This window comes from Armigeres subalbatus, chromosome 2, assembly GCF_024139115.2.
Source record: "Armigeres subalbatus isolate Guangzhou_Male chromosome 2, GZ_Asu_2, whole genome shotgun sequence".
NCBI lineage: Eukaryota > Metazoa > Arthropoda > Insecta > Diptera > Culicidae > Armigeres > Armigeres subalbatus.
Genome location: NC_085140.1, coordinates 240,553,620 through 240,574,200, shown reverse-complemented (window position 1 = coordinate 240,574,200; position 20,581 = coordinate 240,553,620).

The window sequence follows — 20,581 nt, the reverse complement described above, 5'->3', positions numbered from 1 at the left end:
ACTGTATGTCACCGAAAAGCAACAACATTGCGTAATACATTTCTTCGCTGAAGAGACGTTGACGCGTTTTACTACCCCATCGGCCACAATGCCCAAAATTTTCCTATCCCAGTTATTTTGGACATCCCCTGTATGAGTTTTCACAACATTGTAAATTAATGTCCAAGTCGGGTGGCTTAATCCCCAGAATATAGGCAATTAACCTGAACTGAACCTGAGTTGCGTGCTCTTGCCTACGCAATGGGCTAGGAAAACCTGAGGAATGCTGTCATCAGAGAAAAAGTAGAAACACTAAAATTTATCACGGTAAGGTATAGCCAACGGAATTCAAAATAATTTTAAAAATTACAAACTGATTTATTTTTGAAAAAAGGATTATTACACGAGATTAGAAATCCAATAATAATCAAAAATAGTATCTTTTTCAGGATCAATCCAAAAAAAAATATTATCATGAACAATCAAATAAATAATTGCACAATGTAGATAATCAAAAGTCTAACCCGGTGCTTCAAATTATTTTCAAATAAATATCTTTTTGTAATTTTTAAAATTATTTACAGAATTGCATCGCATATCTCGCTGTGGAAATATTTCCGTGATTCTACTTTTTCTTTTTTGACATTCCTCCTAGCGTATGTGATCGAGTCTGAGCTTGACGACCGACTGGCTAATAGCTCACACAACCTCACTTGATCAGTACAGTTGATGATGAAGAATGTGTTTAGCCGCCAGACATTCTAAATACTCACGCTCCTCTAATGTGAACGTGTACTATATACACATATGGAAGCGTTGGCTTGACAAATGGATTGATTTGAGTGATTTGACTATGCGTCCAATTTTGGAATCTCGAGCTCATTCAGTAGCCGCTAGGTTTCGAAGGCCGACGGAGGTCCTTCGTAGCTTAGTTGGTTAAAGCACCAGTCTAGCGCACTGAGGGTCGTGGGTTCGAGTCCCATCGAAGGGAAAGTGGTTACCTCCAATACATTTTTCAAATCAATATCTTCCACATAATGTACATATTCACATATGAGTTTTCACAACATTGTAAATTAATGTCCAAGTCGGGTGGTTTAATCCCCGGAACATAGGCAATTAACTTTGATTGAACCAAAATTATTATAACAAAATTTCGATTACTACTAAAAACACAAAAATAAGATTAGTATTTCATATTTCATCCTGTAAAGAGCTAGCATTTAAATTCTTCATCAAACTTTAATGAATTGCGCAATGATCGAATTACTTCAAAGTGATGCTTTCAGTTGCAAAACATTTTCTAAATCAAGCTTCATACTCGATGCATATCATATCTTAATGTAGCGACACGAAACACATCTCGCCGCCTTTATTATTCATTATTGTAATGAGCCTGGAACGAAGAATGTAACATTTTGATGATACAACAATACCCCTTTTATCATTCATACTCATCTTTTATATGGTGCACGTATTACCATCATTCATACAAACATTGTCTGCATAAAATACGGGTTGCCGCCTTTTTATGCTGCACATCACCGCATTTTATCTTCTCCTGGGCTCCTTTTTCCTGATTACATTTTCGAGAAAAAGCTTTTCCTTCATGATACAGGGTGGGGCGTTTGATCGGTGTGGTGTGAAAATTATAAATTATAGTCGTCTATATGTAGTCGCCTATGTAGGGGAACTGTTCCCCACTTCGTCTCATAGCTCCCATTTTAATCCTATCAAAAACACAGCAATGAAAATGAAATTTGATTTGCTGCCTATGTTTGTGATTTTTTTTTCAGCAGTAAGCACGCATGTTAGAAAAAAGAAGCGAGAAGATTGGTGTTGTATTTCTTTGCTTTGCGATGAGATGAATATATGGTCAGTGAGATAGAAAACGGAACAGTTCCTCTAAATGGTTTGTTGGTGAAGTTAATGGAAATAAATGCCTTGCTACAACTGAACATTTCGATATTAGTTATGATTTGAAAACCATTTAGTACAAGAGTATGTATGGAAAAGTATAAATTTGAAAGATATTATACCTATATTGCAAAGTTTTTACGTAACAGCCAACATTTATTCTTTCTGATTCTTCGTCTACATATATAGCTATATACATTTGTGGACGAAGAATCAGAATAAATTTTGGCTGTTACGTCCTTTTCAAAAGTTGGTCTAGAATTAAGAATTGTAAATATCCTCCCGCATTAAATAAATCAAACGAACAAAATAAGTTATACAATACCAAAGAAAGAGTAGTAGGTACATATCAAATATTACCCAAACCAACCAAATTTAAACCAACTCAGTTGAGCAATCACCTGTCTGTGTATAGCAACTTCGCCTACTGCCAGCCTGTTCACCTTTACACTTGCATCGTATTTTCTCCTGGAAAGAAAATTTGAAATCGGAATGCATTCACTTGATTCTTTCAAATCTAACGTCAGTTTCTCTGCTTCGAAACTGTAATCACCGTAGGAGAGTGTTTCCTCGCTGTTCCACCAGAAGACATGTTGTCGTGCAAGGCAGGTACTGGTGGAGCCAACGACGCCATCCACAGCAACACCCAAGGTGAAGAAAATGTACTCCTTTTAGCAGAAAAAGGGTTCTTATTTCACGTCTCCGAACATGCAGATATGTTTACCTCAGTTCCCGGCACCTTGCTTGCAGTGCCTTGCCTTGTCATTATGACTGGCATTATTCTCCGTTGGTTGTTCGTTTGTGCTGTTTCATGTTTTTTTTTTCATTTGACTGTCACTGACTATTATCCTATTGCTATACGTATTCTGTGAAGTTCTATCATTGTTGGATTTTTTCTTGTGTCTTGCCACTGCTCAAAGTGGGAGGAAAAGAGCATTTTGAAATAGGAAACTCATCTGCATACTGCTATCCGTAATGACATTCACAAGTTGCTGCTATATGTCTGTCGTTCATCACGTTCGCAACAAGACACATGAATTGGGAAATTGGATGCTCCATTAACAGATTGCTGATCAGATGACGTACACATTTTGATTTCGAGCTGTGTTGTTTATTTTTTTTTGTAATTGTTTATGAAAGATTCTAGTAAAAATATCTATATCGGGTTTTCCAGGCATTATTTGTACAATGATGTCACTACAAGAGCATCTCTAAACATAAGATTAGTCCATTTGCAACATGTGCGATTGTATCGCGTAAAATCTACTAGTGCCGTAACTTTTGATTGCAACTAAAGATTAGTGTTGGGTAATCGCCTAAGAAATTTAAACCTATACTCTGTATATACTACTTTGATAGTTAAAAAAAAATCGTGGCATGGCACACATGAGTTTTGTATAGTTAGGAGAGCCTTGGAAAATTGAATTGTTGAGAATTGATTTTCACAGTTATATTAAACAACGCTGCACAGTAGACCTGGCCGCTTTTATGTTTGAACTACATTTACGATATGCTTCAAACGTAAATAATGCGGGGCAGCAGGGACTTTGTCCAAGGGCTTGACGACCCCTCCCCATGGCCACTGCGAGTTAGACCGGGACCATCGTCCCTAACCCCTAATCCCAAGGCGTCAAGCGACCCGTGCCGAGGGGATGCATGGCCAGGCGGGTGAAATAATAAGCTAGGCCTTTAACGGAGCCTGTGGGGTACCTGGGCACCCTCCACAGTAATTGTCCCTTACCGCGTCATGCTGGGCTCTGGCGTGGTGGACCTCTTTTCCCGAGCAACTCGTGGGACCAAAATGGAAAACCAAGTCAATTCTTCAATTAGTGGTAGTAGTGTAGGCGACAACCCCTTCGCAAGAGGTGGGTTGTTCAGGTCTTCGCCTAGGAGGCCAGAGACAATAGTCGGCAGCTCAGTGCGCAGCGCCAGCGTGGGTCACTCATCCTTCCTCTCGGCTAAAAAAACGCCGGTAGGGGTTATTGACGGCCCATGGCTTGTGGAGGCGATGAACCGCAAACGCGATGGGCTTTCGGCCTTCGAGGTGGCGACGGAACAGCTGGACGCCATCATCGACTTTGCGTCATCGAAGCATAATATCAGCAAGGACCTCAAGAGGAGCTTGTACAAACTTCGAAAGGCGATGCTGGACGCCAAGCTGGAGAGGGCGGTCGGGACGGCCAAGTGTAAACCCGTGAAATCGGTGGAGTCGAGGTCTACCCAGACTGAGGCCCAAGGATTCGCGGACTCGGGCAAGGTCGAATCGACCGAGGGCGTGCCAGCGAAGACGGTGGTACCAAAGTCTATCCAGACTGAGGCTCAAGTATTTGCGGGTACGTCGGGGGTGACTGCTCCAACGGAGCAGACACAAAAACGGGGGAGACAGTCTCCAGGGGATGAGCTCCCTGAGGGCCGCTCCAAAACGCGGAGGGTTACTACCCCGAACAAGGGTAATGGGGCTGGGAAGCTGAACCCCGGCCAGGTACCTCCAAAACCGGGGGAGGAAGGACCTGGAAAGGTCCATCCACTCAGGAAAGACGGTGGTAAGGGGTTACGGCAGGCTGAAAGTTCTCAGCCGCACCAGACCAGGGAAATAGAGGGGGGTGACACCTCCTGGACCCTGGTCAAGAACAAGAGGAAACCGAAGACGTCAAGGGCCGAAAAGAAGGCCCAGGCGAATGAGGGTAGCAAGAAGTGTAGGGTAGGCGCCAATCGCTCCAGGGGCGATGCCCTAGTCATCACGGCGGACGAGGCTAAGTACTCGGACGTTTTGAAGGCGATGAGGAGTGACGTCAAGCTCGGTGAACTCGGCGCCGACGTACGTCGAATAAGACGTACCCGGATGGGCGAGATGATCTTCGAGCTGAAGCAGGGCGTCTCGCAAAAGGGCGCCGTTTACAAGAAGTTGGCGGAGGAAGTTCTAGGCGAGACGGTCAAGGTGGGGGCACTCACTACGGAGGTGAATCTAAGGGTTAAAGACCTGGACGAGATCACCGAAGTCGAAGAGCTTGTCACGGCACTGCGGCGACAGTGTGAAGTGGAGACGCCCACCGCAGCCGTTCGGCTACGGAAAGGTCCGGCAGGGACGCAGGTAGCATTGGTTCGGCTGTCTGCAGCGGACGCCTCCAAGGTAGTCAAGTTAGGGAGCGTCAAGGTGGGATGGTCGGTATGCCCTGTGGGCATATACGAGCAACCCGAAGTTTGCTTCAAGTGCCTGGAACCGGGGCACAAGCAATGGGACTGCAAATGCCCTGACAGAAGCAATCTCTGCCGACGATGCGGATTGGAGGGACATAAGGCACAATGCTGCACGAACCCTCCCAATTGTTTGATTTGTTCCAGCAAAGCTGTGAACAGCAAGCGCCCCATGGGGTGTGCCCAGCGTTTAAGCGTGCTGCAAAATCACAGTGCAGGTAACGCAGCTGGCTTGCGCAGCCTCGCCCGAGTATTTGGTGTGCGCAGGTTTAGAGGAAACGGCAGAACACGTGTTGTTCGTGTGCTCACGTTTTTGCGCAATGCGTGACCACATGCTTGCCACATGTGGTCTGGACACTACCCCGGACAACCTAGTTCGGAGGATGTGTAAAGATGAAGTTGGCTGGAACGCCGTTTTATCGGCTATCGCCCAAATCGTCTCGGAGCTACACCGAAGGTGACGCGTGGACTCAAGGATGGCTAGTTCAGGCGCAAATAAGAGGTGGTCCAAGGGATCGGAGTCGGCCTCATGGGTCATACCGGTGGTCATGCTCTGTGGTCGAACTCGATCCTTTTATCGAACAAGTGGCCGTGCGAAGAACAACATGGTATCGTCGCTTTCGCTTTTGGTTGACCGGGCGGGTTCCGAGTCCGAGGACGGAAAGGGGTCCTCGTCAAGGCTGGGGCAGGCGTAGGCACCGCGTCGGCAAGTCCCTCTGTGTGCTGGCGAATAGGTCCTATCGCAGAAAGGTCAATTTGGGGTGCAAGCGGCATCATCATTCTTGATACCAGTCGTGCAGAGGGAAGCAGGCGCGAAGTTGACCCTTCCCACCTTCCGAGGACATAGGGCGTGGTAAGGCCACCTGGAAAGCCGGCAACGCGCTGGCACGATACCATGGTAAAAAAAAAGCGAGTTACGATGTTCGGTGCTGCAAGGACACGCAGCTAACCTCGAGGGTGCGTTGTGCACTGGCCCACGGTTAAGCGGGTCGGGGATGTAGTCCTGCCTCCCTCGGTGATCCCTAACCCCGCATTTCCTTAGCAACCCAGGATGTCTGTTGAGCAGATTCCCCCTCCATTGCTTAGGAAGAAAAACAAAAAAAAGAAAACGTAAATAATGACAAGAAAAGTGATAGACATAGTCGAGTCTAACACTTTCCAGATTTTTTTTCTCTCGAATTGGCTGTGTATGTGTAGACTAGACTAGACTAGTTAGGAGAGCCTTGGAAAACGATTACGAAAGCGCAATATTTATCAAGCTTTGATACTGCTGCTGTTAACTTTCTGTCTGTGCTCAAAAAAACTTACGTTGTCTGTGCTCTGGGGTCAAATTGACTTTTTAATGGGCTGTTTCAAAAGATAATTTAATCATCTTTCAGGTCGTAACCAAAGATTGACTATTGGTGGGCGGGTACATCGCGGGGAGCGGTTTTAGCGAACAAGGATACAAAAACAGTGATTTTTCATGATTATTTTACTTATATCCGAAAATCCTACCTATTTCGAACTGCACCTTTTGAAAAAGGTTATGCAGAAAGGCGTGTGCTTTGACAAGAGACATTAACGACCTGAAAGATGATTAAATTATCTTTTGAAACAGTCCCAAATATTCAAAATTGGCCAAACATTGAAAAAGTTATAGAAATTTCAATTTGGGGTCAATTTGACCCCAGAGCACAGACAACGTAAGTTTTTTAAAAAAGTACACTGTAGCGTATATTTTCAAGATTTTCAAGCGAATTTATCCCTAGGAGACAGATCTCGGCGAGTTTTACCAAACTACCAAAAATTAGGAGAATCGGTTGAAAACTAAAAAAATGGCAGCCACTTAAAGTGGCCTGGGGTCATATTGGCCTCAAAGCACAGACAAAAGGTTAAAAAGGCATTCTTATTTCTCAACTTAGGGTTTGAGTGCTATAAGACATACGTACCGGTGATCAAAACGATCCTCATAAAACATACTTGCATAAATCACACAAAAACATTCATTTTTACTACTAAAATAATCATTTCAAAATGATGCAGAGAATGCCTGTTATGACCACCCCCGGGTTTATAATTCGCAACGTCGAATTTGTTTGCGTGCGTATTATGGCCTCCCGTATTGGCGTATTATGGCCTCTGTGAAATCGAAGGTCGATTTATTTTTGTATTTTTGTTTTCTCTGAAATTTTGCATATATACATTCTTTGTGATCAAAAAACTTAATTTGCATCATTGGTATGCCATTTTGACTCTGGCCTAACTTTTGACAAGGGCCAAAAACTCACACCAAGAAAATGGCCAATCACTGCTCCATTACTAGCATTTGTCAATAAATATCAATGACTCAGTAAAATTTGATTCTAGGTTGAATAGAATCGAAAACCATTCGAAAACGACTGAAAATTTAAAAAATATATATATTTTATCTTATAACCGCTGTATCTCAGAAACGGTAGCACTTGTTAAAAAATTACTGTACTCCTTTTCCATTGGAAATTTTACGTACTTTCATAAAATCGAGGTGATAAAAACGCAAAAAAAATTCGACTATTTTTGAAAAACTAACTTATTTAAAAAAATATAACTTTTTTGTCCATCATTTCTCCATTTTGACCCATAGTGCACAAAATACGTATATTATCTGCTACAACATATCTAAAAATAAAAAATATTGAAAAAATCGTTTTTGAGAAAATCGATTTTTAAGTTTTATTTTCAATGATTGAGCAATGTTCATTCACAGTGTATATTTTTCCACATAGTCCCAATGATTACCCAAAACATTGCCGAGGACATCAACACGATCGGAGACATGCTGTTTTCAAGTTATATTTAAATGAAAGTGTTAAAGGTGCTTTTACTTAGGTCATGGTCAAAAGTTAGGTCAGAGTTAAAATGGCAAACTAATGATGCAAATAATGTTTTTTGATCACAAACAATGTACATGCCGGACTCGATTATCCGGAGGCTCGATTATCCGGGGCTCGATTAACCGGAGAAAATGGCTCGATTATCCGGAGTAATATTTTTACCCATCATACATAAATAGTAATATTTTCTTTGTGTATCCATAATGTATCCAATATGTGCAAGATACCTAGTAATGATAGTGACTTTCTCGCTTTCCTAAGGGACTGTTCACAAATTACGTAACGGTTAAGGGGTAATAAGGAAGTCAGACCAAGCGTTACGATCCGTACAAAAAAAACTTCCATAAGATACGAGAGGGAGGGTGGGTATCAAAATTATCAAATTCAGCGTTACGGATTTTGTGAAAGAACCCTTAGGGAACGGAAATCAAGAACATTCATAATTGGCCATTTTATGAATTTCAATTCAAACCACCGATATTTGTTTAAGCATTCGTATGTACATTCTGAGTACAGCATTGACTTTGTGATTAATGCCACCAAGTGGTCCTTCGGAATATCTGGAATAGATTCATTCACAAATAACGTAACGCTGAATTTGAAGATTTTGGACCTCTATCTTTTCCCTCGTAGCGATTTTTATATAATCGTAACGCACGGCCTGACCCACTCCCTCTCCTTCCAGCGTTACATAATGTGTGAACAGCCTCAGTATTTATATGAAAAAATAATTATTTCACCAACGGTGGTCCATGTATGGATTGTGTCTAGGGAACATTCGTAAAATACGTAACGGGAAGAGGGGGTTTCCTGAAATGTGATAATCCAATCAATTTCTTAGAAACCCAGTGAACCAGCGGAGCGTTTTCCGCTTCACGAAATGTTTTCTCCTTACTAGGGCGGGAATCAAACTCACACTCCATACGCTTAGACGTCTGGCGCCACTAACAACACGGCCACGAAGCCCACCAGGTGCAAATTCCAGAAATTTCGTATATTATAAAGAGTTTCCTTTGGGAATCTCAAAGCGGAACCTGCGGAAATTTCCAAGGATTTCCTTTTGAAATCCACAGAATTTCACGTTGAAATCAAATGTTTTGACGGGTAAGGGAATATATATTAATATATTAATCTGAAACTCGACTGGCATTTGGCCGAAATAGACATATGGCTGATAATGTCGTTCTGCCGGTCATTTGGCTGAAAAGTTGTCTAATCGAATAGGTCATTTAGCCAAAAAAGCCTAGATGGTCGTTTGGCATAAAAAGGCCATTTGTCTGAAATGAACATATGCTGCCGTGATTCGCAAGTCAGTCCCATTTGTATATGGATTCCATATACAGATGAGACTAACTTGCGATTCACGGCAGTATGGCCGTAAGTGTTATTTTCCCGAGCTGCCAAAAAAAATCGTTCGACCGAAAATGCTGCTTGGCTGTACGAGGTGACATAAGTTCGAAAACGGTTTGGACAAAAATGTCATTTGGCTGAAAGCGACGTACGGGTGAACATCATACGTCCGAACTGATAATTTGGCCGAATAAGACGTTTACTCCGACAGCTCATTTGTTAAAGAATGACGTTTGGCCGAACGGGTCGACATTTTTTGCCATCTAATCCGATCAGCCGAATAACATTTTCGGTCCAATTTCCCTTCCTGCTAAATTACCGTTTCGGTCAAATGGAATTTTCGACGGCAAGGCCTATTCGACCATATGGAGCATATGGCTTTATCAGCCAAATGACTAGTTTGGTCGTAACGTCAAACCGTTTTCACATAATAGCCGTATCGAACAAATGGAATTCGACTAGATAGCTTTCGGCTTATCGTATTATTCGGCCAAGTGGTAGTCGGTCAAATGACTTTCCACCGTATGATTTTCAACCAAACGACCCTCTTTTCTCGTAGAATTTCCGAAAAAAAACTAAAGGACAACATAAAAAAATTCACGTAGAAATCCAAAGAAATTCCGAAAAAAAAATCCAGTTGAAATTCCGTTGGAAACAGTTTTTGTGAAGCTTAAAAAAATCATAAGGAATCATGTTTAGTGGAAACTTCGGAAAATTCTCAACGAGAAAAAAAAATCGAAGCAAGTATGCCCGGTGGTTTAGGAAAACTTCTAAACAATTTCCTGTGAAAATTTCAAAGAAATTCCGGTGTAAACTTTAGAGCATTTCCTGTTGAACATTCGAAAAACTTGGAAGAATCTCCTGGGATAGTTCATCAGATTTTTCGGCGAAAAGATTCTCCCGTTAATGTCTTAAAAATATACTAAAAAAAAAAAACTTTACGTTACGAACGTAATAAATAAATCGCCAAGCCTTCGCCGACCAAAATTATGACAAACGCCGCCGCCGACGATTTTCGGATCGGCGCTGACCTCTAGAGGTAGTCATAACCCATGAACGGACCAACGGGATATTTTATTAGATTTTATATAACTTGAATAAAGATTATTTGAGCAAAAGTTAAATTTTCAACGACAACAAAAAATGGCTCGATTATCCAGAGGGTTCGATTTATCCGGAGTGAATTTTTTTCAAACACTCCGGATATGCAAAATTTTGAGCGAGTAATGGCGCTTTAGCCTAGGCATAATTGCCAGGACACAGGGAAGAAATACCTATATTCCATCCCTGGAGGTTGGATTAGCAAGGAGTGACACCAATCTTCATAGCAATGTCACTCCCAACGTCACCATTTCATAAACCCCTCAAATGTGGAACGGTTGGTACGGCTGTCCTCGTTTCTTCCTTTCGTGAATTCAAAAGTTTTCGTTGATCACGTTTTTCATTACTGAATAATTTGATTGCCGGGAAGTTATGAATTATCTCCCAATTTCAAGCCTGCACGGTGGGCCTGGTCGTTTTAATATTTGTGTCATATTTATGATACGCTGCAAATATTAATGCTGACAAGAAAATGCTCGGAAACACAACCGATGCTTTCCAATACTGGCTGTGCATGTGCTAAGACAAGACAAGACAAGACACTCCGGATATGCAAAATTTTAGGGAAATCAAAAATACAAAATTGAAATCTCAAAAAAAAATCATGATTTTACAGAGAATTGCTCCCTATTTGATTAACATCCCAACAAACATTGGAGGTGGGTAAAGCGCTGATAAACCCAAAAATAGTTTTCTTCAGCTGAAAAATTAGTTTGTTCAGCTAAGATTATTTTTTGAGATGTTTCATTTTCGCATGTTCCTTATGCACCCTTTTTGTGCGCCTTATAGCGTATTAACATTTCTAAATTTGTTAATATTATTTAATTCCAGTTAAATCGATGCACATAATTGTTGTTTTCCAGGTATTGGACCACCCGACTTGGACATTAATTTACAATGTTCTGAAACTCAGATGTGAATATGTACATTATGTGGAAGATTTTGATTTGAAAAATGTATTGGAGGTAATCGCTTTCCTTCGATGCGACACGAACCTACGACGACCCTCAGTACGCTAGAATGGTGCTTTTAACCAACTAAGCTACGAAGGACCTCCATCGGCCTTCACAACTTAGCGGCTACTGAATGAGCCCGAAATTTCCAAATCAGACGCATAGTCGAGGCATTCACAATCAATTTCCCAAATCAACGCTTCCACAAGTGTGTAGTACACATTCACATTAGATGGAGCGTCTTGTGGCTCCACACATTCTTAATCAGCAAATGCACTGATCAAGTAGAGGTTGCGTGTGCTATTTGCCAGTCGGTCGTCAAGCTCAGACCCGACCGTTGCGTAGGCAAGGGCACTCAACTCAAGTTCAGTGCAATCAAAGTTAATTGCCTATTTTCCAGGTATTGGACCACCCAACTTGGACAGAGTTGGATTTTTCAGGTTGCTACACTAAATGCATCGCCCTGGACGTGATCTTAAGATTGGAAGGTGGCCGTTCATTGTGGTGGCCATCTTTGTTAGCCTCCTAACCATGCTTCTAAACTGAAAAAAAACGTAGTTGCGCCCCAACTGTAATTAAGCCATAATTCATGCATCTAATAGGACGCAACCAACCAGCACTGTATTAGCCATTATCTATGTGTTCTTTTTGTAACCTCTCGTTTTGCAAAAGCTACAAATAACCGTACACGCCATGTCATATTTTACGACGCAAAAAAGTCACATAATACCTACTACGTGTGCGAAAGAACTCTTGTTGTATCCCAGAAAGGTTGTTCCCGTGTCGTGAGGCAACCATTCGCTCGCTGACGGCAGCACCATAACGTGTCTGTCGTAAAAAGAAAGGAGTGATATTTGGAGCACATTTCTTCTAATTTCCCCATCTCCTTTTCAGAGAGCCGCCTTTACGGCACAACACTGCAAAAAGGACATAAATAATAATGCTACATGTGATGCTGCTAATCTATGCTCATTTTCAAGTTACACGGAATAGAAGGGATGGAGTCGTACAGCGAAGTGGCGTAGTCATCTCCCGAGTGAGTGTAGAGGAATTCTTTGCCGTACTACAATAGATGATGGTTGATTCAACCGAGTCATGCACAGTTCTATGGAATCCGACAACTCAAGCGAATAGTCTGTTGTTCGCCGACAATGGATGTGGGCTAGTTGAAAGTAGAAACGTACAACGCCGTGTCGCTCTATTCCGACCGGTAGCTGTAATAAAACAGAAACAAAATGGGAATGTGTCATTTTCACCAAACGTGCATCTATGTGGTACCAAACCCAGGCCCTTCAACCGCAACCATCACAACACATGCCCAAAAGGAACAAAACATGGGTGCTTTTAGGGCGCAGAAACAAAAAGAGCTCCAGTCATGCTACTTTCGTTATGCATGAGCTGTAATGACTTCATATGACTGTTCTTTACTTTTTGCTTGAAACTACGTTCATTTTGAGTCTTGGTCTTCCTTTAACAAGTTGCTCTAATTCACATAGATGTAATTTTTGTTATTTAAATACTATTGTTGCTTTTCTTAACTCGTATATAATCACATCCTGAGAGTTCGTAATCTATCGATGTCATCCTTGGAACGATCACTATTCAATCTGCCTCGTTCTTTGGCAGCAATCGTGAAGCTGATACTGGCGGAGCTTTCGTTCATAACATAAACCGGTGGTGTAAGATCCAATCTGTAATCTACAGCGAAGATGCCGGTATAATAAGTAAAATCATGGCATGCGATTGTCTTATTTTACAGCGGATAAAAGAAATCTGTCACCAGACTGCGATCTCTCGAGAATACCCCTAAACATTATCATTCTGAAATCGTCTCCTCAAGGGGTATTATTTTCCGTCTTGCATAGTTCTTCAATCCAGAAACGCAGATTCCCTTTTGTGACTCTTAAAACATGTCTCCTTTCCCTTCTGTATTCCGCAGTCCACGCAATTTGCAACTTTCTTTTATCATTTAGACAAGTTCTGCGAAGGTCTATCATCGCATCAGCTTGTTCTGCCAAAACATCGGTCGACGGTTACTTTGCTGATGTTTTATGGGAATCGTACGCCGCATCTTCGTGTTAAGATCGCAGTAATTTCCTCTTTGAACTTAATCATAGATTGACATTGCAAGTAACATTTCTAGTTTTAAAACGGTCTTGAAACCTACTATTTGCTCTACAAGAGTTTGATGCGTTGCATGATGCTATTCGCGTTCTGGCGTTCCGTTGGAACGGCGGAATACAGGCCATACTTTGGACCGATTTATGAAGAATGAGCTCTAAAAAATAGCCAAAAGCTAACATCCAGTTTAAATCCAAAATTACTCCGGAACCAAAAGGGCAATCCTGGGAATCTGTTAAGCTTCTGTAGCTTGAATAAATTCCGCTTATTTGGGTGAAAGTTGCAAAAAAAATAATAATATGACAAAGAGGTTACAGCCAAACAAATTTTATTTTTCGTTTCCACAGGAGGGGTTCGTTACGGATGGGTTAATGGCATTGTTGCCATGAATGACGTAAGATTCGAGGAGGTAAAAGCCATAATAAAATGTAAACCTTTCTTACCAAACATACTCGTAATTTTAGGGAAGATCCATAAAGTACGTCACGCATAAATTGACGATTTTCAAACCCCCCTCCCCCCTTAGTCTCACTTTTTGTATTAAAAATATCACCTTCATCCAGTGCTGCCGAATATTTACAACCTGAATATTTAAATCAAGAGAGAGAAAACACATGATTATATAAAGAAACATATCCTTTCTTGCCTTATGTTCCCAGATGCATCTTTTGATAGAAGGGATAATTCTTCCTTCAACTAAGTCTGAGTAAATGCTTGACTTGAAAGAAAAAAACATATCCTCTCTTGCCTGCAGTCGGGCAAATGCATTCTTTGAAAGAAGGGATCAAATCTTCACTTGTCTTAAACCGAGCAAATGCCTGAATTTAAAGAAGGAAGCACAATCGCCCTTGCCTTCTGCCGGTCAAATGTATCCTTAAAAAAATGGTCGTATCTTCCCTTTTCTTAAACCGAGGAAATTCCTTTAATGAACGAAAGACCCATATTCATCCTTTCTTTCTGTCGAGCAAATGTATTCTTCCAAAGAAGGGATCATGTCTTCTCTTGCCTTAAAAAGGGCAAATGCGAGAATTGAAAGAAGGAACCATATTCTCTTTTGCCTTCTGCCGAGGAAATGCATTCTTTGTAAGAAGGGATTATTATTATTATTATTATTATTTGTTTATTAATAAGTAACTTAAGACTTCATGTCTTTTCAAAAATGTTACAATGATTAATTTCTGAAGTGCCGCTTATAAATAATATCCAGTTTCAAACGATTGACTAATTAACTAATTAACTAAAGTGCTCTATACATTTGCTTCTAAAAACTGCCCCTGATTTGATTAAAGTTAAATCATTAGGTAGAGAATTCCAGCAAGAAACACCTCGAACGAAAAAGCTGTTACCGTACTTTGAAGATTGATGTCTTCGTAAAACAAATTTCTTAGATCTCGTACTTCGAAAGCTATTTAATTTTGAATGCAAATAGTCAGGTTTTTTCGTTGAAGCAAGCTTATGAATTAATTGACAACATCTCAATTTATAAAAATTTTCAAAAGAACAACCTAGCAACCTATACTGCAAATGTGAAACATGAGAAAAACGTGAAAGATTGAACACATACCTAACGCAAGTATTAAGAGCAACTTTAATACGATTTTGAGTAGATGATGAAACCTGCATTAATAGGAAATCACATGATATAAAATAGGGGAAAACAAGACTTTTGAACAGTTTTAGTTTTGTGTCGACCGGTAACAATGAAGTAGTTTGTTGAAGCGTTCTTATCTTTCCATATATTTTGCCACATTGTTGAGAAACAAAAGAATTCCATTCCCAGTTTGCACTAATTTGGTACCCTAGGCTGGTTGCTGATTGAACATAGCTTATTATTTCATTGTTCATCACTAACACAGGTCTATTTGCATTATTTCTGTTAGAAATAAACATCGCTTGCGTCTTATTTAGGTTTAGGGTTAAATTATTTTCCAATGCCCAATTCTGAACTCTTTGCAAATCTTCATTGATTTTAACCGATATATTAATATAATTTACATTAGAACATTCTATATATAATTGCACATCATCCGCAAATATCTGAATCTTACAGTATTTGAGAATATTCGGTAGGTCATTAATGTATAACGAAAATAAGATAGGTCCTAATATTGATCCCTGTGGAACGCCAGATATTATAGGCAAGTAATCGGAATATTCACCATTGTTATAAACAGTTTGAGAACGACCCTGAAGATAAGATTTTATTAATGAGACAGATTCATACGAAAAACCAAAATTATTCTGTAACTTGGTACATAACAAACCATGTGAAATTCTATCGAACGCCTTCGAAAAGTCAAGCAGCAGTAATACAGCTGAATTACCCTCATCAAGTATTAACCCAACATCGTCTAAAATTTTTAACATCACTGTTTTAGTACAATGATTTCGTCTATATCCAGACTGAAAAGGAGTTAGTAGGTTATTCTCAGTAATATAGCAGCAAATTTGGGTTTTTAAGATTTTTTCAAATGCTTTAGATAATGTTGATAATATACTTATCGGTCGTAGGTTATCTAAAGAATTTTCTCTAGACTTTTTCTTAATAGGAATAACTTTTGTTTTCTTCCAAGCTCTAGGAAATTTACCGGAATTAATTATGGAATTGAAAATGTAACATACTGGAGTAATGATAAGTGGTAAAATTATTTTTAGAAATTGCAGAGGAATTTCATCCATACCCACAGCATTTGATTTGATTTCAAATATAGCATTTATGATTTCATTTTCATTAATTTCGTGAAAGTAAAAGGAGCTCCATCGTGGATTGACTTGAAGGGCGTTGTTAGAATCAGAAACAGTAAAATTGTCAGCAAACGACTTGTTTATTTCATTAGGTGATGCAGTTATGATAGATTTTTCTGTAGGTTTATTAACGCCTGTGTTTTTAAGCCTTTTCCATAAGGTTTTTGGAGACAACTGTGGATTCAAATATTCAGAATAGTAGCTTAGCTTAGCATTTCGAATGAGATAGTTAACTCTATTTCGCAATCTCTTATATAGGTCTTTATGATCATTATTCTTTGTCAGTTTCCACTGTTTAAAAGCTAAATCACGATCTATAATGGATAAGGCTATGGAATGATTAAACCACGGATTATATTTCCGTTTTGTGCTTGCAGTTCTTAAAGGAACAAAAGAATCGTGTAGATTTACCAACACTGAATTAAAAAAGTCAACTAATAAGTCGCTGTCGGTGATTTGATAGAAATTAGACCAATTAACCATGTTAAATGCTGCGTTCAATAGATTAAGGTCTATTCTGTTGTAGTTACGATATTGATAAGTGTTAGTAGTACACTGTTTTGGAAAAGCTATAGACGCAAATATGATATCATGATTTGAAAAAACGGGTGCTTCAATTTGGCTAAAACGAAGTATGCTTGATTGGTCGTTGGTCAAAAGCAGATCAAGCTGAGATTGACCGTTACCATAGAAAAAAGTTGGCTCAATACCAATGCTACAGAGACCATGAGTTTCAAGAACTTCAAACAATCTTTTGGTTCTCGTAGAGCGATTGCTCAAGAGATTTGTGTTAAAATCTCCTAATAAATAAATATATTTATAAGTAGCTCCAAAATCTATGAGAAGTGAGTCTAATAAAGTAGAGCAGTCGACCTCAGGAGGATTATAAAAAGCACCTAGTAAAATTTTTGAACCATTGATTAAAATTTCAATGAAAATGAATTCTGTATTAGTTACTCCTGGTTCATCAACCGAGATTTTCAGAACATTGAATTTCAATCCATTTCTAATAAACAAAGCTATGCCACCTCCTAGACGACCAGACCTATCATTTCTGACTATTTGATAACCATCAATTTTTAAAACGCTAGTGCTTACTTTCTCGTTTAACCATGTCTCACTAATGCTAATGACATCAACTTCAGACACTGATAAAATTTCCCGCAGTTCATCGAGTTTAGTAAGTTTTCTTGCACAAATGCTCTGACTATTAAGGCATGCGATAGATAGCTTTCCAGGTAAAAGAGCTGATTTCATTACTACTCCGGGCAAAGACCAGTTCGTTGAGGTGTTTGAATTAGTATTACTAGCCATTATCATGTGCAAAGGCAGTCAATAAAAAGAAAAAATAGAGCACCTGTTCATCGCTTACTAGCATAACATACATATTTAACTTCAAATGACGCGAACAAATTTACATTAATCGAGTATAGATGATCAATACAAGGCAGCAATAGTGTAACAAATGAATCAAAGGAATCGTATTTTGTTTCTTCAACATTTTACAGCAGCATTCGAAAGCTCCCAATCTTCTGGGTTCCAATCCCCTCGAGCAACAGCAGCAACAGCAACACAACAGTACCATCAGCTGATCCAAAGCACGAACGATATGGATGTTTAACTTTTAGGAGTGGATACAGAGGATTCAAAATGATGGGATTGGAAGGAATAAGATTTAATCAAGGAAAGGTGGTTTTAATTTGATATCTGTAGACTTTTAGGAAGGAAACATGGAAAGCTGTGGACAGGATTGGAAGGATCAATGAGTTTTTGTGTGGAAAGGGTAGATTTGGTGAATTGATTCAGTGTATCGATTGACGTAATAGCAATCCCATAGTGAGTTGATGTAGGTTTCACATACACAATTCCCTGGCGCGTGAATACACTATGAAGATCACCACTTCTTTTCAGTCTAAGAGCTATAGAGCGCAGTTTTCTCTCATCTCGCCCCAAGTCCTCATTTACGTAGATCCGTTTTTCCGATGCGAAACCGATGTTCATCAGTGATAAGGAGCATGTACGAAGATAACGGGAGAAGAATTCATTCCTCTGTGAGCCAAAAGCGAAACTCAACATGATAGCAGAAGAGCAAGTTGTTGACATATTCCTTCTTGAAAGCCGTTTTACAGTAGCTGTTGGTATGTAGCTTGCGTCGTACCCAAGTGCTCTGCAGCAAGCGTAGTAGTACTGCATCAAGTTTTCTCCTCTAATATATGGAATACCAGTGACTATGAGATTATTCTGACGTTTAAATCTCTCCAGGGAACCAGTGAGATGCCAACGAATATTATCCGCAGTAGCTCTGATCCCATCTGCGATAGACACACTCTCTTCTCGTAGCTTGTGTATGTCTGCAGCAAGACTCGAAATTAGCGAAGTAATCTTCAGTCTTAGGTCGGTTTCCACTTTAGCAATATCCGCTCTATTGCTTTGTTGGTGTTCACTGATTTGTGAGAGTAGCAGATCAGCTAGCTGGGAGACTCCCATTTCGAGTGAAGAATTCACAAACGAAGACATCTTTCCACCGTTTTGTTCGACAGGTATAGCGTTTTTCATAAAGCAAATGGCGATGTTAGATTTGGACTTCAACTATCTCGTTATTTAGACCACTTAGATCATACTTCGTTGTTATTGGTAATGGATGACACAAATGCGAGCCACAGATCACACTAACGGAATGGTACACCGTTTTTGGCGAATTATGTATTGATCTTACGCGTATAAAAACTGTTTCGCGTCAGCAGTAGAAGTTTTACGTGCACTTCATTCTGTCTGTCTGTACACTTTTCAACTTCTCTGCCCATAAAATGAGCAAGTTGTTGAATTGAAAGAAGATACCATATCTTTCTTTGTTTTTCCATTATTTGATGTATGTCTATAGTAACATGTCAAGGGTAAACTTGAACGGGCTTGGTGGTCATATGGCTTCCACTTCTGTTATATACGCATGAGGTCGTGGTTTCAAATCCAGGCTCGACCCTGTTTGGAGGCCATGTCGTCCTTTTTTGTCATAATACTTGTTTTCCCTTGTTGGGTATTTCATTCGCTGCGACCATTTATTAGATTTTTTGTGATATATGCCCTATTGGATCTAGCTTTGTCAAGTTGACGCATCATTACTATTTAGAGCAATTGCATTACCTTGACTACCAGCGTTATCCCAATGCGGTATTATGGTTCTAATGAATCGTGTTCCCCAAACTTCTGAGGGTTCTATCAGCCCTTTGTTGAAGAACTGTAGTCTCTCGCGTGTTATAAAACCTGTGTATGTGTTAAGATCTTTTTTTGAAAGATCTAAAATTTTGCGAGTGATAAATACGTTTGGTGTGATGATTCGAAGAGAACACGCAAATACACCGCAAATTGGTTCGGGACCTATGAATTGTCGAGATGAACCAAGTCTGGTCAGCATATCAGCTTGTCCATTGCCTTCAATGCCACAATGTCCAGGAATCCAATACAGGTTCACTTTGTCACGACTACCCAAGGTTTGGAGTGACTGAACACATTCTCAAAGGAGTTTAGATTTGCGTGTTGCTGATTTCAAAGCATTCAATGCTGCTTGACTGTCAGACATTGCAAATATTTGAATGCCCTTAATTTCTGCGTAAGCATAATTTAGAGCATTCAAGAATAGCCTGAGCTTCAGCTTGGAAAGCAGTTTTACATTTTCCCATGCGAATCGAAAAATTTATCCCTGGGCCATGGGCCAATCACGCCTGCTCCAACTTGATTGTTCAGCTTTGAACCATCGGTGTAAAATACAATTGATCCTGAGCGAAGAATTGGTCCACCGTTTGCCCATGTTTTGCGCTCAAGATTAATTACATCAAAACAGCGATTAAAATTGTATCTTATCCTCATTCAGTCATCATTGTTTGTGATAAGTGAGTTGATATTTATTTTGTTTAGAACACTAAGATGTTTTTTTAGGTCACCTGCGAATAGGTTTGAATCTTTTTTGATCTTCAAAGCACTCTTCTCTCCTTCTAACTGAATAAATTGAGCCACTGGTAGCACGTGGAGCAAAGCGTCTAGCGCTTTATTCGGCGTGCTTCTCATTGCACCAGTTATTGAAAGAGTAGCCAATCTTTGAAGTTTTTCCAACTTTTACTGAACCACCCTTTCTTTTGTTTTTGGCCACCATATTAATGCGGCATATAAATGTATGTGTAGACTAGACTACACTAGAATAGACCATATTAATGCGGCATATAAAATTCTGGGTTTCACAACCGCCGTATATATCCATTGAATAATTTTTGGCTTTAGTCCCCACTTTTTACCGAATGTCGCCTTATTTATCCATAAAGCATTTGTAGTCTTACTCAACGCTTTCTCAAGATGTAAGTTCCAATTCAGCTT